A 27,236-nucleotide genomic window follows, 5' to 3' on the forward strand; every position below is an offset into this window, starting at 1 on the left:
ACTTCTAACAATTTCTTGGTGGAGGAGATTGAGCTGGACCAAAAAGCTGAAAGGCGCTTTCTCAAAAAGCAACTCCAAGGCCAAAAAGCAAAGCCCTCAAGTTAGAAAAGCAAAGTTTAAGTACCTTGACAAAAGTGAGTAATATTTTATTATAAAGTGGAAAGCAAAGGGAAAAAGGCAAAAGCAAAAGCTTGGTTAAGCTTTTGGCAAAAAGCAGAGCCCTCTTCAAGTATAAAAAGGCTTGAACCTCTCTTGTAGCATCATGAAGGAGATCGTGGAGTGTATGTGTGGGCATCATTATGATCATGGAGAGCTTCTTCTTTGCTATCAACACCTTCACCAACTTGCTTTTCAGATGTACGGTTAGCCCTAGACTTGTATGGGAAATACGGATGTGTGTACGGAGCTATATGGACAAAAATTTCAAAAACCCTAAAAATGCTCCAAAAACCCTAAAAATTATTTTTTGGAGGTTTTTATCGCCCAAAAACCATTAAAACAAGTTTTATATCAGTTTACTTGCGAGAAATTGCTTTTCCATGGTTTTCTTATGGACAAGGCTATAGGAGTTGTTAAGATTACTCATGGGATGAGTGAGTGTTTCTTGGACTTGGACATAGAGCTTGGACATGGAGAACTTGGGCATAGAGCTTGGACATGGAACATGAAGCTTGGACATAAACGTGGAACTCGAACATATAGCTTGGGCATGAAGCTTGGACATGAACATGAAACTTGGACTTGGATTTTAATCCAGACTTGGATTTGGATCTGAACTTGGGTTTGGACTTGGATCTGGACTTAGACTTGGATTTGTATTTGAACTTGGATTTGGACTTGGACTTGGACATGGACTCGGATTTGGATTTGGATTTATTGGATTTGGATATTAGATTTGGTACTAGCCCGGTGAGAGATACTTGTGGGTCATCCCCGTGGTGTGCCTGGCATAGAGATCGTATGCCTCGACATCGACTTGGATATCTTGCATTGGCATATCTGTTTGTTTTGTATTCATTGATTGTATATATCCTGGCCAGCGTGCTCGTGGATTGTTCTTGAAAGGGGGCGGGGACTGTTCCCCGCTCAATGTGATGTACTGTGCAAGATCCCTATTCCCTTCTATCTCTCCCCTCTCTCTCTCTATCTTTATCTCTTGGACACATGGTTGAGTTTGTCACTGCACGCTCCGCTGGTCTTACAGACCCTCATTTTACGACAATGTTTGGGACGAGTTTGTTCTCGACCTTAAGCGGCGGTTTCTACTGTCCCATTACTTTAACGACTTGAAGACGAGTTTAGGGAAGCGCGTCAAAACGAACAACCAGTCTTGCAGTTTGCCAATAAGATTTATGTTTATAGTTGGGCTTATTTGACAAGGACAAGAAAGGGAAATTTCTTTATGGCCTTGACACACAAATCCAATGGGAGGTGTGTATTTTTAGGCGAGCCACCTTCGAAGATGCACTCTCGCTTGCGCAGAGTGCTGAAATGAAGCACAATGGCGGAAAGCCCAAGACTTTCTAGCCTGCTATTCCCAAGGCTAACGCCTTGGGGGGGAAAAGGCCAGAACCAGACGGGGTCTTCTCTAGGATAGAGCACAGGAGCCTCTGGCTCCAAGAACTTGACCAATGCGCACAAGCTTACTCCAGACCAGAAAGCTTAGGCAGGCAAGACGTGGTAAATTCAGTACAAAAAGGAGAGTAGGTGCTTCTTTTGTCATATAAAAGGACACACTTCTAGGGAGTGCCCTAAGAAGACTACCACTCCACAGACAACCACCCCAGTCTCCACGGCTTTAGTGGTGAACCTAGCTTCCACACAGACCCCAGCGGTTGCTCCTAGTTCTTTGGATCCCAGTGCTTCGGTTGGAGCAATAATTAGCCGGGAGCTTGAAGATAAGTAGAAGGGTACCCATGACCAGGCGTATGAGCGGAACTAATTGCTAAAGACCATTGGCTACATAGGGTGGCCAGAGAGTCATTGTCTTGTTTAACAGCGGGTAGTATGGAGGATGTGGTCAACGGAACAGGCCGCTCAGCGAGCCCGTTTCGTCTTGCCTTCGGTGGACAAGAAAGTGGAGGGATTTAGCACATCCATGACAACGAGCATCAAGTTTGAAGCTTAGAGTGCTAGGTTAGGTGTAGAGTTTTTGCGTGATTTCATGGTTGCCCCTCTTGTAGGAGCAGACATATTTTTGGGCATTCAGTGGTTTCACAAGTTCTAGCGAGATATCAAGTGGGACAAGCACACTTTCGTGATTGATCGGAATTTGTGTAAAGCCGCAGTGGCCATTAAGCGTGAGTGCGGAATCCCGAACTTTCCTCTCATAAGCCATTTACATGCTAAAAGAGGAATCAGGAAAGGCGCACAATGTGCGATGATTTATATCTAGACTGTCGAGACCATGGCTAGGGCTTCCGAGAAGTACTAGGTTCTCCATGACAAGTTCCAGAAGATTTTTCTTTGAGACAATCTCCCTCCCGAGCTCCCCCGTCTAGACCGGAGGACCACATAATAGACCTCCTCCCAGGCTCAGATTTCCCGAGCAAGTTTTCATTCTGCCTTTCCAAGGCAATGGAATCGGAGTTGGACCGCCAACTCCAAGAACTGTTGCAATCTGGCTTCATACGTCCCAGTGTGTCGCCGTTTGCAGCTCCGATCCTGTTTGTCAAGGAGGAGGATGGCTCTTCTCGATTGTGTGTCGATTATTGTGCACTCAGTAAGCTGACTATCAAGAGTAAGTTTCTGATGCCTCGAATAGATTACAATCTGGGGCCAAGGTTTTCTCGAAACTAGACTTGAAGAGTGGGTACCACCAGGTGAGGATTGTTGAGGAGGACATCCCCAAGACAGCCTTTCATACGGAATGGGCCCACTATGAATTTGTGGTCATGCCTTTTGGCTTGACGAATGCCCTAGCCACATTCAACCACATGATGATGCCTGTGTTTAGGGACTTAATATAGGAAAGTGTGTGTTCATATTTTTGGACGACATACTAGTATTTTCAGCTACCGTTGAGCAGCATGACATTGATGTGGAGAAAGTCTTGAAGTTGCTGGAAAGCAACGAGCTCTACGTCAATGAGAAGAAGTCGGAATTTTATTTGTTCGAGGTTTACTACCTTGGATACATTATCATTTCCGAGGGATTTGACTTGATCCAGCCAAGGTGGCCGAATTGTCAATTGGGAAGTACCACAGACCGCTTATGACATCAGATCCTTTGTGGGTATATGCCAGGCATACTCCACCCACACAGATAAGTTTTCTGACCTCTCGACGGATCTCACCGATTTGCTAAAGGGTGTCAATACTAGAAGGCAGTGGATTCGAATGACTCCACGAGTGTTGGAGGCATTCAAGAACCTCAAGGTGGCTTTGTCAGAAGCACCTTGTCTAGCGCTTGTGTCATGGACGAGCTGTTCCATGTGATCACTGATGCGAGTAACATTGCAATTGGAGGTGTTTTACAACAGAATGGCCATCTAGTAGCTTACATGTCTTGTAAGTTACTACTCGGAGAAAAGAATTACTCGGTCTACGATCGGGAACTCCTAGCAGTCATTCATGCCTTGAAACATTGGAAACATTTCCTTTTTGGCCGTGAATTTGAGGTTCGCACTGACCATCAGACACATTACGTAGGATTCAGACAATGCCAAGCATAGTCACATAGTGAGAAACCTCGAAACCCCGAAACGTTTCAGAAACTCTTGATTTTTTTGGTTTCTCAAAATTTTTTTTTTGGGTTTCTCAAGGTTAAAAGTTCCTATTTTTTGGAACTTTAGCAATGCAAAATTATATAGAAGAAAATCCGAAACCTTGGCGTTTCTTAGCCGAAGACCGAAACGTTTTGCCCCGAAACGTCAAAAACCCCGAAACGTTTCTGGTGACTATGATGCCAAGTGCATAGTGGAGTGACCGACAGCATCGTTGGATCCAGATCTTCCAGCAATTTGGTGGTTTGATCGAGTACCTTCTAGGAAGGACGAACCTAGTGGCCGATGCTTTGAGTATGAAAGGACAAGTGACTTTGATTTAGACCACTAGACTCCACCTCATTGGTACGAGACTACACGACATCAAGCACACATATGCGTATTTCGAGGAATTTGGTGCACAGTGGGAACAAGCATTGGATGCTACAGGACCATGGTTCCAGAACAGATCCTTTTGCACCGCTTCAAGCATGGCTCATGCCGAAGACAAAGACAGTTCCTCAAAGTTTCAGGACAGAGGGACCCACAAAGTGGTATGGCTTAACAAAGAGTTCTTTGACGTCCGGCTTTATTGACAGACTATTTGGAGGCTATGTAGCTTCCGTCAAGTTAAGTAGAAGGGGATGCCACGTGCATCTTGCACTTGGATGCCACGTGGACATATCTGAACAAGAAGCTGTAGGACATGGAGTGGAAATTGGTCCCATGTGAGCCCAGTCCGGGATGAGTCAGCCAAGGTTCCACTCTATGCGTCCAAGGTCTGGTGTGCATTGTCTTGCACATGGAGCAATGCCAATCCGCGTTGTGAGTTTCCCTTTGGAATGACGTGAGATGTTCTGTGTATCTGGTTTGCTACTGGCATAGTCACAAGGGACCGGGGACAGGGACGGGGGAGGGAACGGCACTCAAAAAATACTTTTTTTAAAAGTTTTTCTACTCCACTTATTCTACTTTGGAAGTACATCAAAATGAGCACAAATTTACACTAAAATGGTAAGCTTTTGAGTCATATTAACAAAATACGCCAATCAAAGAGTGAAGGCGTTCACGGTTGATTGTATTAATAATTAAGTAGATACAAAATGAGTCATGACTCAAGAGTCAGGACTAAGGCTTAAGGAGGTAGAATACATGGACGGACTCAAATGAGTCAATGACAAAAAGTGCTAAAGTCTAGAGGCTAGAGCTAAGTAGTAAGGCCCATGAATCATGATCCATGAATGATCATCCACGTGAAGTGCTCGCCTCATGGTCGTGGGTAGCTTGTGCCAAAGAAGCATCAAACTCATCCTCAGTCTCATCCTCACTGGCATGCTGCTCCTACACATCATCCTCTTGTTGCTCTTCTTGTTCACTCATTTCCCACTCGGTGAAGGGATCTGCCTTCTTGGTCACGCTCTTGCAAAGCATTCGCAAGTTCACGCTGACGAAGACAAGGTCATTGGCACGCTCTATCTCGAGTCGGTTCCTCTTCCTAGAGGCAATGTGGCTGTAGGTACTCCAAAGTTTCTCCAAGCAAGAGGAGTTGACGGCCTGGCTAAGTATGCGGATGGCAAGCTGCTGTAGCTCCGGTCCATCCGAACCAAAGTCCTCCCACCATAGAGCAGCACCAACTTTGGAGCGGTCAACCTGTGCATCATGACAGTCCCCATAGGAGCCATGAAATGACCTGTACATGGAAAGCTGGTCCCTGATCTTGCGCCTCACCGATGCATCAGGCACAAGACGATCCAAGATGATCCTTCATCCAGCGCTCACCTCCCAGTCACTCTCCTGCTTGTTGCCTTGGAATTCTGGGTCCACCACATAAGCTACTGCATGCAATGGAGAGTAGTAGGAATTCCACCTTCCTAGACACAAGACATGGATCTCCTCATATCTGTCTTCGTCAGGCCACGAAGTCTTTGAACTTCTCTATCATGCGATCCATGGCCTCGTAGACCTTGCCTATGCATGGTTGCATAGCGTCTACAATCCTCAATAGGTGGACTATGGGCCTCACCATAGCATCCGTGGTCTTCATACGCTCCCACCAAGAGGCGTCATCCGCCCGTAACCTACACTCTTGGCCAATGTTTGTACAGGACTCTTGCATGACGACAAACTCGTCGCTAAGGAAAAGCTCCCTCAAAGCACCGCTACAATCCTTCAACCGGCCCAACATGAGCTTTCTTGTGGGGCTGTTGAGCTCATTCATGCAGACGCCTTTGAAGACTCATTGGGACGCAGGATTGCGGATCTTGCGGTATCTGCAAGGTACGAAGGATCTTGGACTCTTCTATGACACTAGAGGGGGATCGACGGATGGAGTGCGACTCCAAGGTTGGAGTGACTCAGATTGGGGAGGAGATCAAGACACGAGGAGATCTACATCAGGCTATGGTTTTACCCTCGGCTGAGGAGCTATTTCATGGGGCAGCAAGAGGCATCCAACTATTGCCTTGTCATCTACAGAGGCAGAGTACTATATACCTAGATGAATCCAGGAACCTGCCCAAATTCACCTTTTAGGAATGTGCATGTTATATACTCATGGTAGTCAACCCACAATACTACATAACTATCAACTCCATTATGCATAGTATGGACTAGCTACTACGACATCCCCACTAACGTCATCAATGCCCAATAGTGGGTGTAGAACTCTGTATCAAGATATGCTCTCACACACGCACTCCACACACACACACACACACACACACATAAGAGCATATATTCACACAGGCCTTCGTACTGAGTTTCTGTCAAACCCCCAGAGATGCGGGGTAGACTCAGCCATAATGAAGCCTAGCACTAAGGGAAGTAGCAAATAGAAAGAATTAGTACAGCAAATAGAGGCAGAGTACTATGCTGCTTGTGGTGCTGCTTGTGAGGTTATGCGCCTGCGGCATAGTCACAAGGGACGGGGGACTGGATGGGGGACGGCCATAAGTAGGGAACGGGGACGGGGACGGGGGAGGGAACGGTACTCAAAAAATACTTTTTTTTTAAAGTTTTTCTACTCTACACTTATTCTACTTTGGAAGTACATCAAAATGAGCACAAATTTACACTAAAATGGTAAGCTTTTGAGTCATATAAACAAAATACGCCAATCAAAGAGTGAAGGCGTTCACGGTTGATTGTATTAATAATTAAGTAGATACAAAATGAGTCATGACTCAAGAGTCAGGACTAAGCCTTAAGGAGGCAGAATACATGGACGGACTCAAATGAGTCAATGACAAAAAGTGCTAAAGTCTAGAGGCTAGAGGCTAGAGCTAAGTAGTAAGGCCCATGAATCATGATCCATGAATGATCATCCACGTGAAGTGCTCGCCTCATGGTCATGGGTAGCTTGTGCCAAAGAAGCATCAAGCTCATCCTCAGTCTCATCCTCACTGGCATGCTGCTCCTGCACCTCATCCTCTTGTTGCTCTTCTTGTTCACTCATCTCCCACTTGGTGAAAGGATTTGATTGGCACGCTCTACCCCGAGTTGGTTCCTCTTCCTAGAGGCAATGTGGCTGTAAGTACTCCAAAGTTGCTCCAAGCAAGAGGAGTTGACGGCTTGGCTAAGTATGCGGATGGCAAGCTGCTGTAGCTCCGGTCCATCCAAACCAAAGTCCTCCCACCATAGAGCAGCACCAACTTTGGAGCGGTCAACCTGTGCCTCATGACAACCATAGAAGCCATGAAAGGACCTGTACATGGAAAGCTGGTCCCTGATCTTGCGCCTAACCGATGCATCAGGCACAAGACGATCCAAGATGATCCTCCATCCAGCGCTCACCTCCCGGTCGCTCTCCTGCTTGTTGCCTTGGAATTCTGGGTCCACCACATAAGCTGCTATATGCAATGGAGAGTAGTAGGAATTCCACCTTCCTAGACACAAGGCATGGATCTCCTTGTATCCGTCTTCATCAGGCCACGAAGTCTTTGAACTTCTCTATCATGCGATCCATGGCCTCGTAGACCTTGCCTATGCATGGTTGCATAGCGTCTACAATCCTCAATAGGTGGACTATGGGCCTCACCATAGCATCCGTGGTCTTCACACGCTCCCACCAAGAGGCGTCATCCGCCCGTAACGTACACTCTTGGCCAATGTTTGTATAGGACTCTTGCATGACGACAAACTCGTTGCTAAAGAAAAGCTTCCTCAAAGCACCGCTACAATCCTTCAAGCGGCCCAACATGAGAAAGTTGTAGGCAAACTGGGTGTCGGAATATTTGAGCTGAGAGAGAGAGGACCTCTTGTTGAACTCATGCCGAAGTCTTTGGTGGTTGAGGACAAAGGAGACCATGGTGTTGGCCTCCTCAATGAGCGGGCTGATCCATGGCAATGCCCCGATGTCCTTGAGGAGGTTGTTTAGGCAATGAGCCATACAAAAGGACACCGTGACATGTCCATACATACCTTGGAGAATAGCTCCTGCTGCCCAATTGGAAGGCTCTCCATTCGCAACAAAGCCCACTACATGCTCGGGGCCAACGATCTCCATGGTGGTAGCCCACTCCGCCGCAAGCACATCCGCGAATACATCTCTCTGTGGGAATATGCAACCACGCTGTGAATACTCCTCTTGCGGGTGTCACTCCATCCATCCACAACGAGGGAGACTCCGTTCCTCTCCCATTGCCGCTTTGTGTTGTCGCTGCTTGCTCTACAATGCGCTTCTCCTTCTCGAGCAATGTAGTGCGCAAGCTCTCGGATGAGGGGGGTGTATAGGTTGAGCCACACTCCCCAATCTTCTTAACCATGACCTTGAAGTATTCCGACCTATTCAAGAAAGTAATTTACTAATGATAAGGGAACTAGGATGATGAAAACATGAATGATGAATTGGCAATGATCAATTGCACTTAGCTAGCCGCTTGAAAGGCAATGTGGTCGTGGAAGAAGAAGCGGGCCATCGACATATCCACCTCCTCGTTCAACTTGGGGTTCCAATTCTCCCCAAGTGTAGATTGTCGCCGTGGGCCACGTAATGGTTGAGAGGCCGTGGAGATGGAGGGTGCCGGCATCGTGGATGGAGTAACATTCCGACTCGATGTTGAAGGTGATGGCGTGCATGATCCCGATCCACCACATGACTCCATTGTAGAGGCTTGAGTTCCTCTCCCCATCGTCGCGGGATCCACGGCCAGTCGTGGTGTCCTTCTTGCCGCTTTGACCGCCTCGTAGACGCTAAGCTTGTCAAGAAGTTCCCGTCTCTTCTCGGGCGTGACATTCGTGGAAAACCTCACCTCATGCCCACTCTCATGCAAGAGGTGGGCTCGCACTTTGTCGGCGCCACCCGTTCGCCGGTACGGGCAAAGCTTCCATGCCCATGGCCGAGAACTGCCTCCATGAGCGGATGGGGTGTAGTTAACCTCCTCCCACCATGTCCATCCCGTCGTCCTTCTATGGGAAGCCCTGGCACGTGAGGAGGATGCCATGGTTGAAGATGGCTTGACTCTTGAGCCTTGAGCAATGAGAGAGAGAGAGAGAGAGAGAGGCCTAGAGGCTTGGAATTGGGAGACCCAAGAGGCTTGAGGGAGAGGTGAGAGAGAGAGAGAGAGAGAGAGAGAGAGAGAGAGAGAGAATCTAGATAGTAGAGAGTAGGGTCTTGTGTGAGAGGCTTGGAACTTGGAAGTTGGAAGCGAGAAGAAGCTTGAAAGTTGAGGGAGAGAGACTAGAGAGAGTAGATACACTCAAGTCTCATAGAGTGTGGCTTGAGGCTTGAAAGTTGAGAGAGAGAGTTGCTTGAACTTTGAAGCCTTGAAGCCTTGAAAGTTGAAGGGGTGTGTGTGTGCTGTAGCCTTGTAGAGGCTTGTTCTTATATAGATATAGGCAAGAGAGAGAGGCAAGCCTCAAGGGCGAGAGAGAGAGAGAGAGGCAAGGGCCAAGGCCCAAGCCTGAAGGCCCCAAACCTAAAGGCCAAGGCAAGAGAGAGGCAAGGGCCAAGGCTCAAGCCATCCCCAAACAACCAAGCCAACAACCATAAACGGCTAGAAACTGCCAAGCGTCCCCAAAGGGCTAGAAACGGGCAAAATAACGGGCAAAAAAACTAGCGGATTGCGCGCAACGGCTCCGTGCCGTCCCCCCACAGTGCCGTGCCTGTTCCTGAAGGCGTCCATGTCCCTGTCCCTTGTGAGTAACGCTTCTAGGGGACCGTCCGTGCGTCCCTTGCTGTCCCCGTCGCTGGTCCGTCCCGTTTCGGCGTCCCTCCGTTGCAAGCCCTCGTCCCTTCCGTCCCCTGTGACTATGGCTACTAGATGCTAGACCTCTGTGTAGGCATGTAGGTTTTTCATGGATGGGGCCAACCCATAGGGCTACCCCAAGATCATTGATGTGGGCATGGGGGAGGTGTAGAACCCCCCAAGGGGCCAAGAGGGCCTCGGCTGTGCCCACCAGCCATGTATTGGGCTGGAAGGGGCTGTCGGCCAGTCCTATGGCCAGTAGGCAGCCAGCCAACTAGCTCCAAGCCCTACAGGTGCTGTAGGCCAGGTGTGAGACAGCCCACACAGGCTGCGCAGCAGCCCATAGCCCATGCGCAGAGTGGCCAGACAACTTACAGAAGTGTGAAACCTTTTTAAGCATTTTATTGCTATTTTTCTGCTCTTCGTGAGCATCTAATGCCACCCGACTTCATGCTACTGGCCGACTGTTTACCTGAGAGGGTATAAAAGGCAAGCCTTGTTTTCAGTCATTTCATCTCTTATTTCACATAGTGCTGAAGCATCTCAAGGGCCCGGACAGCCAAGGGAGAAGCTAATACAAAGGGTGAAAGCTGAAGGTCAAGGGCAGGGGTTTTACCTTAGCCAAACAGGTCAAGGTTCAGTCTTTATTTTCTGATTTGCATCATTCTAATAAAGCAAATACACCATTCGTGGTGGGGGCCCTACAGAGGGTATTCGGGAAGCAATACTGTGTCCTATTCTCCCCCCCCCCCCCCCCCCTCTCTCTCTATATATATATATATATATTTTGCACATCTCCTTTCAGTTTTGTGTGTTATGTTCGTCTTGAAAGATTGCTGAATTCTGAGCATTGAAGTTACCGATTCGACCCCGAAGCTTCGGCATGTTACATGTGAGTTGTAACCTTTCCTCGGGGAAAAAAAGGTCTCGTAACCTTGGGACGTGTGAAAATGTGCCCTTCTCTTTTTTTGTAAACAGTCATGTCTATCCATGATAAGAGTACTCCACCCATTGAATTTCCAAAGCCTCCAAGGAGGTGTGGATGGCCTCCATGTGGGCTCCAATGTATGGGCTGTCTTGGAGCCGATACGCTGTGGCGGATACTCCTATCATGGCCTTCATGTGGGCTCCAGTCTATGAATTTGCTTTTGGAGGCGATTTAGCAACGCTGTTGCGGACACTCGTCTCTGAGAGAATAGTTTGAAGGCTGCAAGCGGAAGCAAAGGAGATGTTGGCACATAGGAGGAATATGGCTTGGGCCAGGACAACAATGGGAGCTCACACACGCACACACAAGGAGCAAGTCAACTAGTAGGAGAGTGGAAGAAGTACTTGCCACGTATATTGATAATGAGTGAAATGAATTACAAGTAGAACTTATAATGAAAGCCGTACTTTAAATGTCCTTTCACACTAGTTGTCCAAGGGGAAAAACCCATTGGGATAAAAGTGCCACTGGAGTTATCTCATGTTCACATGTGACACTAGATATTTGCATACCTTCAAATCCCCCTGTAGTGAAATATGTGAACCTGTACAAGGAGCAGATCACTCTCTATAGGAGAGTAAGGCTAAAGCTTTGCAGAAAGCTTCAGACTTCTCTCTAGGCAATGCCTTCGTAAATAGATATGCAACATTGTCTTGTCTAGAGCAGTAGGTTAATGTAACCTCCCTTGCATATAGCCTCTCTCTGTCATAGTGATAGTGAATCTCTATGTGCTTAGTGCGAGCATGTAAAAGTGGATTCCGTGCCACAACCATAGCTCTCTGACTGTTAGTGAGAATGGTGGTGGATGTTTGCTGACACTCACATAGATCTGTAAGTAACCTCCTCAGTCATACACAATCTACTGTAGGTGTGAAAGCTGCCCTCCGCAACCAAGATATGCATGAATGTCGAAGAAAAAAACAGTTCATATTGGTGGATTTATTGGTGGATTGTCGTGTATCATAGTCACCCGCCCAGTTTGAATCACTGTAAGCATATAATTGCAAGCTGCCCCCCTAGGATAAAACAAACCAAGATCCTGGGTGCCTTGAAGACAATGGAATATTCTCTTCACTGCTTGCCAATGCTTAGTACCGGGACTGTGCATGTACTTGGGAAACACCAAATTGTATGTCGGGCCTTATGTTGCACAAATATATAAGACAGCCAACTGCCTGGCTGTACATGCTCATGTCATATGGCTCTGAGCCCTGGTTCAGCTGGTGTAGAGATGGGCTTACAATCCTGGAACCCAAACTTATGTAGGAGCTTCTGTATGTATGTGGATTTAAGTAGAACAATGCCTTCATCCGGTTGCACAAACTTGATGCCGAGATACTAGTGCAATAGACCCAAGATTGACATCTCAAATGATGCCTATAATTCACCTTTGAAAGCTGAAATTGCATCCTCATCATTCCTAGTCAGCAACATGTCATCCACATAAAGAATGAGCACAAGTACAATCCCATGGTGCTTTTTCACATAGAGTGTGCTTTTTGTTGGACTATTCTGGAAGCCTTGACTGGCCAAATAAGAATGTATTTTCTCATACCAATCTCTAGGAGCTTGTTTGAGACCCTAAAGTGCTTTCCTGAGTTTACACACTTAGCCTCGTGGCTAGGCATCACAAAACCAATGGGTTGACTCACATAAACGTCCTCTTGCAAGTCCCCATTGAGAAAAGCTGTCTTGATGTTCAACTGATACACTATTTGTAGCATGCAATAGGTTGATCGTCGTAACGTGCAACAAAGTCTTGTTTATACCCATGAGTTTGTGCAATTCAAGTTTGAGAGAGAAGAGAAGAGAGAGAAAGCAGATAGTAGTTGACATAGTATTGGGTCCCAATTTACCCACTGAAGCTCCGCCCCCCCTCCCCCCCCGCCCCCCGCCCCGGGCAGCGAGCAAGAGTATTCTTTGGAGAACTTTTACAGTGAATATAAATGATGATTGAGAACTGCCAAACGCAAGGACGAAGTAGACCGAACGCAGGCTGATCTAGATGCTGTCCAAGCTCCTTTGAATTGCTCTTCAATGAACACTATGCAATCCCAAAACTGAGGGATGCACATATGCTGGCTGAGAGCTGAAGATTCTCTTTGTGGAAGACTCAATGCTGCAGAAAGTATGCACAAGGGAGCCGCTTGCTGTATGCACACTTGACCTACTAGAAACTGCTATGAATTGATTTGTGAAATGGATGATTTATGCTGAATTATAAGCATTGCTTATAGATGGATCCATGCTGTTGTTGATCGGCCAGAAGCATGCTGTCAGCTAGATGCTAATCGGACAGAAAATTCTAAATAAGCATTAAATGCTGGTCGATTGGTTGATGCTCCACGACTAGCTGCTGAGGGGATTAATGCTGGCCGATTGATGCCATAAGGCATCTAATGTTGGTCGACTACAGGCCTAGGCATCTGGGAGGCTGCCGATTGGCTGCCTATGCCTCATATGGCAAGGATGGGCGAGGATTAAGGCCGGATAAATCTAGCTCAGAGTAATTGGGAAACCTCTTGCTCTAGTTTGCCCTCCAGTGCCTTAGAAAGGCGATAGGGAAACTTACTGGGCGGTTCTGTCTCGGGGACCAACTCAATGCGATGATTCTCAAGACGAATGGGTGGGAGGTGTGGTGGAAGATCATCCTTTAGCATGATGTCTTGAAACTGTGCTAGGAGACCATCCAACTTTAGCTTTAATGGGGTTGCTAAAACTGAACAATAGACTGTTGGCTACGGACATATATCAATGCACACTTAGCTCCTTTTCTGATAGCTCGTTGGGCTTGGACGTGTGAGATTAGGGAAATACCTGGAATGCTCCTATCTCGGCGAATTAGGACAGGCTTAGGAACACCATCAACAATAGTGAAAGTGTCCTCCTTCCAATCAAGAATGGGTGCATAATCCCTAAACCACTGAATGCTGAGAATCATATCACACCCCAAAGGCGGTGAGACAATGAAATCTCGTTGAAATGTGGCCTTTTGAACCATAAATGAGAATTGTTGAGTCTTATGAGATATGTGATTGCGAATACTGTGTTTGAACCCGTCTACATCCAGATGATGGGGTACTAGTGTACAACTCATCTTCTTAGCCTACTGAGGAGAAATGGCATCCTCAGAGCTGCCCATATCAAAGAGAACAATGAATTGTTGTCCCTCTGCTGTGCCATATGCACGAACGAGGGCTTTCTTTTGCTCCTCAACCTCACCCTCTCTTACTCATTGTCAAATACCACTGTGGGTACGGCTTTTAAGGTGGGTAAGAATTGGATTGCATTGGTGGCCGATGCGGGAGGTTTAGTTGTAGCTATGGCGGTGGCTATTGTGGAGGTAGAGGATTTGGCGGCTTGTGCAGCCGTCCACTTGGTAAAATCTTTTGCCTTGCCCCACGGTGTGGCAGAAGAAACATCTGTTCTCTCCCTTATATTGCGTTTGCTCTTCTGGTTGGAGATATCCACGAGTGATGCGGTCCATAGTTGCCAGACGTTTTTGAAACGGGTTTCATAGGTTTCGTACGAGTTTCGTAAAATGTAAGAAACGGGTTTCGTTCGTACTGAAAAATAACTGTGGAAATTTACACATATACAGAATACCATGCACCTCCACCTGATGAGGATGCATTTCAGGAGTTTTTTGGGAGTGGCACTAGTAGTGAGGATGAGGCTGATGATATTGAGCTTGCAGATGAGGATATGGATCTGGCTAAGGGTCAGGACGATGATGAGTTTTGACTCTTGAGTCTTCTATTGTAGGAATCAAGACTCAGGATTTAGGATTTCATTTACAGTTTGACTTGTGTTATTTACATTTATCTTTACTCTGGTCTCTTCATGAATCACGTGACATGGTTTATCATTGATGACTCCAGAGTGCACGGATTTCATTTACATGATTCATATGTAATCTCATTTGAGTCATTATTCATCTATGCTTCTGCTATAATCATTGTTGTATGTTGAATGTTCATTCATTCTTTTGTATAAAGTGATGAATCATGATCAATCTGTGTTTGCTATGTATCATGTATGAGTCATGACATGAGTACTGGCACCAGTTGAAGCTCCTGCTTGAGATCATGTGCCGCGAGATGGAGCAATGATTTCCTTGTAGAGCATGGTGTATATATCCCTCTCCTCCTGTGGAATATCAGGTATCTCATTGCACTTTGTGATGCCTATCTTGTTTGGGTTAACTTGGCGGGGCTCTATGGGGTAGTCCTTTTGCTCAAGCAATTGTAGATTGTAGTGGCAAAAGACTAACCTCTCCAATTGCGTTGTGGACAGTCTGTTTCTCTTCTTGGTATGGAGTAAGGCCCATGTACTCCAGTTTCTCTCACAAGGCGTGGAGCTACAATCCTGAGAGAGAACTCGCATTGCTATGCGTCTTTGAAAGAAAACAAGATAGACATCCTCAATGCTCATATTATAAGAACATGCTTCAAATTTCTAATAACAAACTATTGGGGCTAAATCCCGAGTCCGGAGTGCCGAGTGAGGTGCCTCAATGCCGTATTTCTCCCACCAAGAAACTGGCTGCAATTGAGTCTCCTCTCTCTCTGCAGTGCGTGACCCAAAAACACCGATTCGATTGTGAAATTGAAGACGTTCATCCTCCAGCTTCAAGAGATTGTCATCGTCATCTCCCACAAGCCTGCTCATGTAGGCTGTCCATCCATCTTCTAATTCTCTGTTCACATACTGCTCCTCACTTCTCCATAGAGGATGAAGGATATGGGCAACGGCATGGATGGGCCAATGAAACCAATCCCAACGCTGGTTCCATATGCCTTTCAGATCTTGGACCCTTTATAAGAAAATCCAAGAGTAACAAAGTTTAGAGAGAATGAAAACATAAAGTTATAAATATTCTTTAGCCATGGGCAATTGCTAAGAATGAGTACCTGGTTGCAAACAATGCAGTACATAAGTCAAGAGCTTCTCCTATTTTGTCCATGAATTCATAAGGAAGGCCAATAGTGCTCCCCTCCATGTCTGTCAATCGGAGAACACTGTTCATGGGGTTCATCGTCTTCACTAGGCTTGTTGCATCCTCCCACCAAGCATCTCTCATGACCATGTGACAAAAAGCCAATGCCTTAGGATCATTCTTATCTTCCCATTGTTGTGACACTACATATCTGCGATGTGCGTACCTTCAGGAGAGACTTGGAGCAGCCAACAATGATCCAACACTTGAGCAAAAATGGTGAATGAATTATATGGCAAAAGTCTGTTCTTATATACGTCATGAAGGAGCTGGTTCGTGAGCATAAAAGCCCATGACTGAGGACAAAGTCCGTGACTAGGAAAAACACCTAATAAAAGGTGGAAAAATACCCAAAAATATCATATAAATATATTGAGTAAAAGGTGGCATAAAAGGGATCAAACGGGGTTGGAGATGATCATTCCAACACCTCCTCTCAGCTCTAGCACGGTGGTCTGACTCCCATATGGGTAAGGAGCTGATCAATAGTATCTCAAGGAAGAGGTTTGGTGAAGAGATTAGTTAGGTTGTTGTGAGAGGAACAATACTCCAGAGAAATGATGCCATCAGCGACCAACTCAGGAACGAAGTGAAAATGAATCTAATGTGCTTGGTCCTGCAATGAAAAGATGAACTACGTGCCATGGCCAAGGCACTTTGGCTGTCTATAAGAATGCAAATGGGAGAGTCTTAAAGAACATCAAGATGACTTAGCATCTGCAGCAACCATAATAGCTCACAACAAGTATCCAAATAAGCACGTTGCACGGTACTTAGCCTTAGTGGAAGAAAGAGAAATTGTAGTTTGCTTCTTGGATCTCCAAGAAATGAGACCGGACCCTAAAGTGAAGTAGTAACTAGAAATGGAACGTATGGTATCTTGATCACCTGCCTAATCAGCATCAGAGTATCCAACAAGCTCAGTGCCTCCTTTGAAAGAGAGACCATAGTCCACGGTACCAGATAAGTATCGAAGAATCCTGAGAGCGGCTTGCCAATGAGAATGTCGAGGAGTGGAAGAGAACTGACACTAAAAGAAATGTTGGGCTTGGTATAAGTCAAGTGAATAAGAGGACCCACAAGCCTTTGGTACTGCGTACTGTCCTCAAAGATGGGAGTAGAATCTTCTTGGGAAAGCGTGGAGTTAGGATCCATCGGACAGGGAAGAGGATGGCACTCTGTCATCCCAAATGTCTCCAGAAGCTGCTGTAGATATTTGTACTAGCTAAGGAAAACTCCATCAGGATCTTGATAGACGTCCATACGAAGAAAGTAGTGGAGAGGTCCCAAATCAGTCATCTCAAAAGTGAGAGCCAGTGATAACAAAAACTTCAACATATAAGACGATCAAACATATCAAAGCATCCTGAGCAAAGACATAGCGATTGCTGTCTGCAAAGCATCTCTGGAAGCCAAGAGAAAGAAAGAATGCATCAATCTTATCATACCATGCTTTGGGTGCTTGTTTCAAACCATAAAGGTCTTTGTGCAATCTGTATACCTTACACTCGTGTCCAGGAACGTGAAAACCTGGAGGTTGTTCAACATAGATCTCCTCATGCAAGTCGCCATTGAAAGACAGACTTGGCATCCATCTGATAGACCGGCCAGTGAGAATGACCGGAGAGAGCAAGAACTGGCTCGGTAATTGTGTATCTGGCTATAGGGGCAAAAGTTTCCTCATAGTCAATACCCTCAATCTGAGAATACCCCTTTGCAACCAATCTGGCTTTATGTTTGTCCAGAGAACCATCCGCATGAAACTTGGTTTTAAAGACCCACTTGACCCAAATGACTTGCCTATGCCAAGGCTGGTACACAAGCTCCCATGTACCATTCATTTCAATGGAATCAATCTCAGCCTCCATGGCTGTTGCCCGCCACTCACGAAGAGCAAGAGCCTCTTTAGCTGTAGTAGGCTCATATGACTGCACCACTTTACTCATTAAGGCGAGGTTACAAGAATGACGAAGCTTTTGTAATGTCTGGGCCCGTGTCAAAGGTGCTGTTGAGGAGTCAACAAGCTGATGAAGATCAATATCTGAGAGATGAGAGTCACGAACGGTGTCTTCCAGCCATCGGGGAAGCTTGGGGGCAATCCTTTGTCGCATAGACATAGGAGTAGTAGGAGAAGCTGAGGGCGGAGAAACTTGGGATGGAGAAGCTGGGGGTGGAGAAGTTGAGGGGGGTGGGAGTCCCGGCGGGGAAGAAGTAGAAGGATGAGGAATCTATATTGTAAGCTCGGAGTGAGACCGGGAATCATCGGACGAGGGTTCAACAAAGTGGACACCATGGGAAATCACTAAGGACTTTGCTTCAGATCCCATAATTTGTAAGCTTTGGATTGAGAGTTATAACCAAGGAATTTGCACTTCTTGGATTTGGGATCAAATTTGGACCTGGCAGAATCAGGGATATGAACATAGGCATCACAATCGAAAACCTTGAGATGTGAATTGCAGGTTTCTATTGTATAAAAGCCTCCTCCGGTGTCATATTAGCAATTTTCTTTGTGGGAGAAAGAGCATAGGCATCACAACCAAAAACCTTGAAATGTGAAGCTGAAGGTTTCTGTCGTGTAAAAGCCTCCTCCGGTTGATGATGTAGATAGCAGTGGCCACAACTTCTCCCTAGAAAGAGGGAGAAAGATTGGAAGAAGAAAGTATGGTATGGGCCATCTCCTGAACAGTCCCGTTTTTGTGTTCAACCACACCTTTCTGCTGTGGAGTGCTAGGTGTGCAATGTGGAGAACTGATGGCTGATACCTTTCTGTGAACAAAAGTTGTGGAAGGCTTTGGAGATTAATTCTCCTCCATTGTCTGAACGATCTTGTCGAACCTTTTGTATGGTTGCATTCTCGATCAGAGCCACCCTCTCTTGAAAGCGGGAGGAAGCCTGAGGATTTTCTACCAAGAGATACACCCAAACTTTACGTGAGAAATCATCAATAATAAGCATGAAGTACTTGGCACCAATTTGGGTAGTAGTCCGCATGGGACTGCACAAGTCCATATGGATAAGCTCTAGGATTTGAGAAACCCGATCTCTCTGTGTTGCTTGCCATGCAAACAAGCTTGTCCGAACGAACTTGTCGAACCTTTTGTGTGGTTGCATTCTCGACCAGAGCCACCCTCTTGAAAGCAAGAGGAAGCCTGAGGATTTTCTTCCAAGAGATACACCCAAACTTTACGTGAGAAATCATCAATAATAAGCATGAAGTACGTGGCACCACCTTGGGTAGTAGTCCGCATGGGACTGCACAAGTCCATATGGATAAGCTCTAGGATGTGACAAACCCGATCTCTTTGTGTTGCTTGCCATGCAAACAAGCCACACAAGTGGAGTGGGAGGGTGTCAGCCCCGCGGAAGACCCTCAACCATCTGTTGAGAAGACAACTACTGTCAAAGAGTCACGAAAGTCCTTTAACCTGTAAAGACCGCCTTCCTGTACACCTTTGGCAACAATCTGCAAGGTGCTTGTGTCAATGATCTCAAGAACTGAACTGTCAAAGTAGACATCGTAACTTTTCATTGCAATCTGAAGCATTGAGGGCTTGGGAACATAATGCACATCCTGGATAGTAGAAGGCTAACCAAGAGAAGAGTTAAGTCGCACGTTACCAACACAAGAGCCTCAAGGTTGGAATTCGAAGAGCTAGGCCGAATATCATGCAAAATGGAGCTATTATGAGTCATGTGAGTAGTGCACCCACTATCAACCACCTAATCCATAAGACGTGAGGTGGCAGGAACATGTGAGTCCGTAGGAAGCCCCTCAATTTCGATGAAGATAGTCTCCTCGGTGGAAGAGGAACTTTGGGATTGGTCGGTGGGCTTCTTTGCAGAACCACCTTCTCTCTTCTTCTTGTGACATTCAGGCTCAATGTCAATAATGACGACAAGTAAGATTCTTATGAGCATGATTGTTAGCAGGTTTAGAGTCAACTTTGTTGTTGTTGGAACCCTTAGACTGCCAGTTGCCTTTGTCCTTGATGTGAAGAAGGGTCTCGGAAGCACCTTGGCTTGTTTTCTTCCTCGTAGCTATATCTTGAAGCATGTCAATAACAGTATGCAGATCGAGAGTAGAGGGAAGAAGTGAAATAGTATCATAGAAAGATGAGAAAGTTTCGGGCAATTTGGCGAGGAGTCGATGAGCAAAGTCTTCATCAGTACCCTTGCTCCCCAAAGGGACTAACTTCTTCTAGATGGTAACAAACTCTGTGATGGAATCCATGATGTTGGTAGTATCGGAGATCTTTAGGTTGGCAAGCTGAGTCTCAAAGGCAATCTTTTGAGTAGAGTTCTCTCTATGATACCTCCTTCGAATGGCATCCCACAATTCTTCTGCGGTCTCATCATCATTGTCATCAAATTGATGAGAAACATATGGTTTAATGTTGAAGATGATGAACGCATGTGCCTGAGCATTCTTCAAGCTAGGCATAAATCTCAGCCCGAGGAGAAGTTGTGGTTGGCTAGGGGTCAGCCTCAGTAACCATACCCCATAGCTGATGATACCGGAGTAAATTCTTCATCTGCAAAGACCAATCAAGATAGTTGGTCCCATCTAGGATGGATTCCTTGGGAAGTTGGGGAATAGATGAGGAGATAACAGTCAGTGTAGAAACCATGGAATCCTCCTCTTGAATTTATAGCGGAAAGGTTGCAAGTAGGTACCCGGGGTTGCCCACTCCTCCCTAGACGCTAGGTGAGGTGAAAGAAAGATGTAGAATTGTACTCTTGCCGGAGAACAAGGCACATGGGTGAAGACGGGAGCTGACTCGATGTGTGATTAAGTAAGGGAGGGAGAGGCTAATGGAGCAAGTGCACGGTGGTACTGTTAGTCCAGGGTAGAGACAAAATATAAAATGCAAAAAGATATCCGATTTGCGTTAAGCTCGGGGTAGAGACATAATACAAAATGCAAAAAACGCAAGATCATGATGCTATCACGGATGATACGCAGCAAATCATCTATTCCCCACTAGATCATCCAGGCCCTGTTCGAGACAATCACTTATATAAAGAGGATGAGGGAGATGAATCCATTTTGACTCCTTAGACTTGCACTACTGTTACCACAACAGATAGTGACCGGAGGAGAGCATTCATCTTGGAATGGCACAATACTCATCTGGTTTCAGGCACAATACTCATCTGGTTTCAGGCACATGGATTGCTGATGGACCGGCTCCCTCCATTTCAGTATGATCTAGATTCCCTATACGTTAGGCTTACATATGAGAACAGGAACTCGGTGATTCGATATGATCTACTGGGGCTATACACACGTAACACATGGATCACACCAGTAGGCCCATTGCCTACCAAGATGTAGTACTACAGAGATCATTTCGTGATATTCACAGGCAGATGATTTCATACAAAGGCCAAGTTATATCGATGCCTTCATGTTCCAAGCTATGAGGATAGCCATTGGCCAGATTAGGGCATCATCCCATAGATCAAAGATAGAGACTGGTAGAGCTAAGCAGATAACTAGAGAGGACATGACTTGTAGACTCTGTCAGATGGGGGTTGAGTGAGAGGAGCACTATGTTTGCCAGTGCCTATTCTACTATGAGATCAGAAGGAGATTTTACTGCCACCAAGTAACTTCCTCACCAGTGAGATGGGGAGCTGTTACGTGGACTCTATCCTGAGGATCTCTGATCCTAGCTAATGGAAAATGAGCAGTAAATTGATGAATGAATTGATTAACTGCTAAATGATCACACTTACCATCATACTTACTGAAATTTGGTTGACTGCGAATGACGGTAGTTGATGCTGCGGACTGCTGGTTGGTGGCATCGGAGGCGGGGGGAAGCTGAAGAGAGGTGATGGTATCTAAGATGAATGGCCTCCTTTTCCCTTTGGTGCTCGAGTAACCTACGTTCTCGATCGAGCTCTTGTTGGTGCTCCCGAGCGGCGAGTTCAGCTTGACACGGGTCTTCGTTGATCCTGCGTTGGGCTTCCTCATAGTCCCGTCTTTCTGCTTTTTCTTGTTGTTTTCTTGCTTTTGCTTCTGCTTTTTCTTCTCTCTGTCTAGCCTCGTCTTCTCTTCTTTGTTGTTCCATCTGAAAGAAGAGGGAGATGTAGTTGGGGGTTGCTGGAGGCGGAGCAGGACGTGCTGCAGTTGCCTCCAAGAGTTGGAGACGCTCCATGAGTAGCTGGTTCTGAGCTCTTAGAAGAGCTATGGTGTCTGCTGTAGTCGGAAGAGCAAGGTCTCCTTGGGGGGAGACGTCTTCTGGCTGATGGGTACTCTCCTCTGCAGACATGATACTGAAGTCGGTGGTCGTGCTGGAACGCAATCTGACCATCCAAGGATGCGCTCACGCTAGGATATGGTGTGTGTGGACAAGCTAAATCTGATACCAATGTAACATGCAGCGGAAGTATTCGTATTGGAGGATCTTGTTACACCGTCTTCTGTATCCTGAGTTTCGCGAGTTTAGCAATCCACTTTAAGACTTCAAACTTTTAAGAGATTTGAGAGAGAGAGAGAGAGATGAGAACTGTACACCGTATGGGGTCCTGAATTACCCATTGAAGGGCCCCCTATCCCGTTACCGAGATAGTATTTGCTTTATTATCTTTGAAGAGACGACCGGGTTCTGATACCAATGTGACCGCTCCCCACAGGAGGCCTACGGATTGGAAGACAATATATACATATTTAGAACACTTAATTTAACTGGTATTAAACAATGGAAACAACATCAGCAACACAAATACTGGAAATACTGAAAATACAAATGACACCAGCACTGGGGCCAGAAAGGGCCGGCTCCCTCCTCAATACTTTTTGTATTTCTTGGAGTATTTATATTTGTACAAGTGTCACGGACCTGACAGGCCAGATTTCTCCACAAGGGAGTGAAAACAACTAAAAAGAACGGGTTCAAGTCGATGAAGAGGTGTTGGGCAGAGTAGCCCCAAATCACAGGCTCATTCCCACCTTCATTGGGTGGACACCTGCCTTTCACTGGTCTTCCGGGACCATGCACCAATAGGCACGCCCCTACTGACGTAGGCCAAGGAGTACACTGTGGAGGGAACGTGGCCTGGTTCTCCCCAATGAGCTTTGCTCCCAAATTCCTTCGTGAGTTTAACCTTCACTGGCTCTCAAAAATTCTGAGAGCGCGGTTAACAACAGCACACAGGGAAATATCCTAGCCACACTAGGAAGAAATTTCCTGAACATGGCCAGCATATAGATGCCATGCTCCTGCACTACACAACTTAAAGCATTTTTTGAATTTAAATTAGCAAATTTCAGATTTATTCAAATGGGAAAAAGAATAAGAGAGCACCTGGTACGGTGAGTACAATCCAGATACAACCGGTACTATTTGTAGCAAGTACAATCAAGCACTGTAGGTTCTTCACAAGTGTGCAAGTACAACCAACCAGGTACTATGTAGGTACCTGTACTTGCAGCAGGTACAGCAGGTACACCAGGGGCAGCCAGCAGGTACAGCAGGTACTCCAGGGGGGCAGCCAGCAGGTGTGGACAGCAAGTACACAGGGGCTGGTACAGCCGTGGACAGCAGGTACAATCAGAACTGGTACAAGCGTGGACAGCAGGTACAATCAGAACTGGTACTGGCGATGGACAGCAGGTACAATCACAGCAGGTACAGGCGTATGCAGCAGGTACAGGCGATGGAGAGTAGGCGGGTACAGCCAGCAATCTTCAGGCGTGGGCAGCCGTGAGGAGGCAATGGAGAAAGAGGAACCACCAACCCACCACGTGGGGAATTTTTAATAAATATTCCATGCAAAAAGGCTTATCCAAGGTTATAATACCTTAATACAAAATTTATACTTATGGGCACCCACACTAGGAAGTAAATGTCTAGCCCAACTTTAAATGTGTTTGAACACATTAGCTTATAACAAATTAAGGTTTACTCTAGTTTATGGATTTCACTTTTTAAAAAGGGGAAAATGAATATACTCACCACCTGTTCACACGCCACACCACCAAGTCAGCAAATAGCATTCCACGGTACACTGGGGGCGTCCCCGTCCAGTGTACTGGCATGGCATAACAGGCAGACACAGGCAAACAAGTCGTGCAAAAACAAATTTATGCATACAGGCATAAATGCATGTGCACAAATAGTGGACGAAATCTCCCTTTCATGAAACTTGTACAAGAGGTTCCTGTCGGGCACAAAACTGGCGTGACAAATATAAATAAATATGTCTTGGTCTTCCTATGGAGTGACAGTCCCATAGTTAAGACACCATCCTCGCTATACACGGGTGGCACCAACAGGCTCCCGTCCATACAGCACGAAGCAAATCACACACGGGTGACACGAAACTGGTTCCCGTCCATGTGACGCAATACTGGTTGCACACGGGTGGCACTGATCTGGCTCCCGTCCATGTGACACCATAAAACTGGCTCTTTCACATGGGACACTGGCCTGGCTCCATGTGAACATGGCACAAATCTGGTCGCTCTATGGAGTGACAGTCCCATAGAAGTGGCTCCAAAAATGGAGATGGACCAAATGGTGACAATAAGCCAAACGCAAGACCTTTGAAGACCGAGAGTTGGGCTGAACTGTACACGACTGTAGAAGCACCAATGATGTCCAATCTCGAGCCTATGCACTCTTCCGAATGGAGTGAGGAAGGGATGCAAAGCTGAGGCTGAGATAGGGACTGTTTGGGACTGTTCTAGGCTATGTATGAATGCTGTAAATGAATATGAATTTTGTGTTTTACCTTCACCAAGTGGATGGAGCAAAACGATGAGTAGGTGAATGCTGAAAACTGTGGATGCAGAAAACGCAAGGTGGAATGCTGGCTGAATGCTGAACTGCTGCATTTTGCTGATGTATGCTCATGCGTTGATGCGCCTAGTGCTGTAGGAGGAAAACGCTGAGGTATGATGGCTGGAAACTGCAATCGCTTTATGCTCCTTGTGTTGAATGAAGGCTCCAAGCGCTTGAATGCTCTATGCTGAATATGATGAATGAATGAATGAATACCATGCTTAGCTATTTATATGGGCCAGATGAGCTAGTTGGTTGGCTACAGGGCTGGCCGACTGCTCATGTCCACATAAAATACGTAAATGATGTATAAAATGCTGGAAATTATGGGAAAAATACCAAAAAATTCCTAGTAAATATTCTGATAAATACTTGATGATATCTGAGGGTTCTGCAATGGTCTAGATGCAATGAATGAGTGATGTGCAATATGCAGAATGCTTTCTAATGCTAACCCTAAGGTTTCTATTGACTTTACATGCATGAATGCGTCTCTTCAAGTGGGTTAAGGGACTTGGACTGACTGACTGACTTGCTATGGCTGAGAATGACCTACGTAGCTCGTGCCTGACTTATCCTGGACTGAGGATTACAATGGGGTCACGGCGTACGACAAATATTATCCTTAAAGGTACTAATACTGATACAATGTTGCATTGATGATGAAGAGCCAGTTTGTCACCATGCACTATAGTGCAGAGTGCATGTGACAACTAGAGAGGACATGACTTGTAGACTCTGTCAGATGGGGGTTGAGTCAGAGGAGCACTATATTTGCCAGTGCCCATTCTACTATGAGATCAAGAGGAGATTTTACCGTCTATTCAGAGAGGGCTTTGGACCCTTATCCTGGATCATGGAGTACCCATATTAGTGGTGCCGTCGATTCTTCCTACTTTAGCTCAGCCGACACAGACATTCACTACTTAGAGATCCTTGCCCCCAATAGCCCTCCTCTCAACTTACCATCACTATTTTTTTCCAGCCTAGGGGGGTGGATAGGGAGGCACCAAAGCCCACCACAGTGGATACGAGAGCCTACCCCACAGTGCCCCCTCGCAGCAGGCCCTTGGGAGTCACAGTAGATCGGGCGCACACACTCCAGAGAGCTAGACGTCCTCGTCCCATTGGACCTCGACCACCCCCAGCTCATTAGCCTAGGATTCAGGAGACACTGGCCCAACATCGAGCAGCCTCATCCTCACAACAGACTATTGACATCTGTAGCCTTCTTGTATCACCGATGATGGACATCCTGGATGGGCCCTTGCCTGATATACAAGGTTGATTGATTGTTTTTACTTAGCTCTCTCATATCCCATCACTTATTGTACCCCATACTTGGCATAGCAGGATCTAGATTTTTCATCTTGTATAATCTTAGAGTCTGAGATCTTAGCTTTGAGTTTTCAGTTTTAGTTTATTGTTGCCTTTGTTATTTCATCCATGACAAGATTACATGGACAGTATGTACACATTATTTTGGTCTCATAGACCCTTTGGGTCTTTTGAAGACGTTAATATAATTTTCTTTCTTTCTCTCCCTCTCAGACGTCGTCCCCGTGAGTAGGGGGAGACCCAGCTGAGGTAGACTCAAGTTACCATCTCTGCAAGAAACTGTCTCGTGTGCCTAGACAAGGCTCCGAGCACTTGGCTTCATGTACTGGATAATCCTCTATTCCCAAAGCTTGTACTTTCCAAATATTTAAGAGGGGGAGAGAGAGATGTGACAAAGCTCAAGAGAGAAAGATTGCACAACTCAAATGATACTCCATGTTTTAGGCATCAAGCCTTATCTTTTGACCAAAACTGTTAACATTATAAGGGATAACCTATGCATCTCCATCTGAGTACTCACACATAAATAATCATTGGTCTCATGGGCTGTTTTGTACCCAGAACGGCTCCGCCAAGGGAGTTTTACATTGACACCACCCATTCGGCTCTTCATGAGGATACGGCATGATTGGTTGGGTTGTACATGTAGGACTCATGTAGTACGTGCATCCTATTTTTTGGGTAGCTACATGTAGTACTTTTGGTCTCATAGAACCTTTGAGTCTTTCGTAGATGTAATTATCTCTCTCTCTCTCTCTCTCTCTCTCTCTCTCTCTCTCTGACGTTAAAAAAGCTTCTCATCGGGTGTGTGGGTAAATAAACGAAATCGGCTAACCCTTCTATTACCCAAGTGTGGTAGATTGGTTAGCTCATGGGGTTGTTATTCAACACGTCCCGTGTTCGAATCTCATTCCTGTCAGAGAGATCATATTTGGTCTCTTGGGATTGTTCCTACGATGTTAAAAAAGCTTCTCTCTCTCTCTCTCTCTCTCTCTCTCTCTCTTTGTCTCTCTCTCTCTCCCTCCCATTATCTATCCATCTATCTTTATATCTGTCTGTCCATCTCTAGTTCAAATTCCATTCCCTGCACTGAAGTGCAGTCGTATAGATCATATGTGGTCTATTGGCTTGGTTAAGATGTTACGGAGTTCATTGCATCTCTCTACTAAAGAAGATAGCAAAATAAAACTTAGCCTTCTTGGAACTAGAGAGGGAAAACATCACAAAT

The 27,236-nt window shown here is 46.0% G+C and overlaps 1 protein-coding gene across 1 annotated transcript in view; it reads left to right on the top strand.

The window, feature by feature from the left end:
* Nucleotides 1-27,236, top strand: part of LOC147619518 (acetolactate synthase small subunit 2, chloroplastic-like) — a 59,577-nt gene that overhangs the window by 15,089 nt on the left and 17,252 nt on the right. The gene's annotated exons all lie outside the window — the stretch shown is intronic.

The sequence above is a fragment of the Cibotium barometz genome, chromosome 33 (genome assembly GCF_041138505.1).
Source record: "Cibotium barometz isolate CiBa-2024 chromosome 33, ASM4113850v1, whole genome shotgun sequence".
NCBI lineage: Eukaryota > Viridiplantae > Streptophyta > Polypodiopsida > Cyatheales > Cibotiaceae > Cibotium > Cibotium barometz.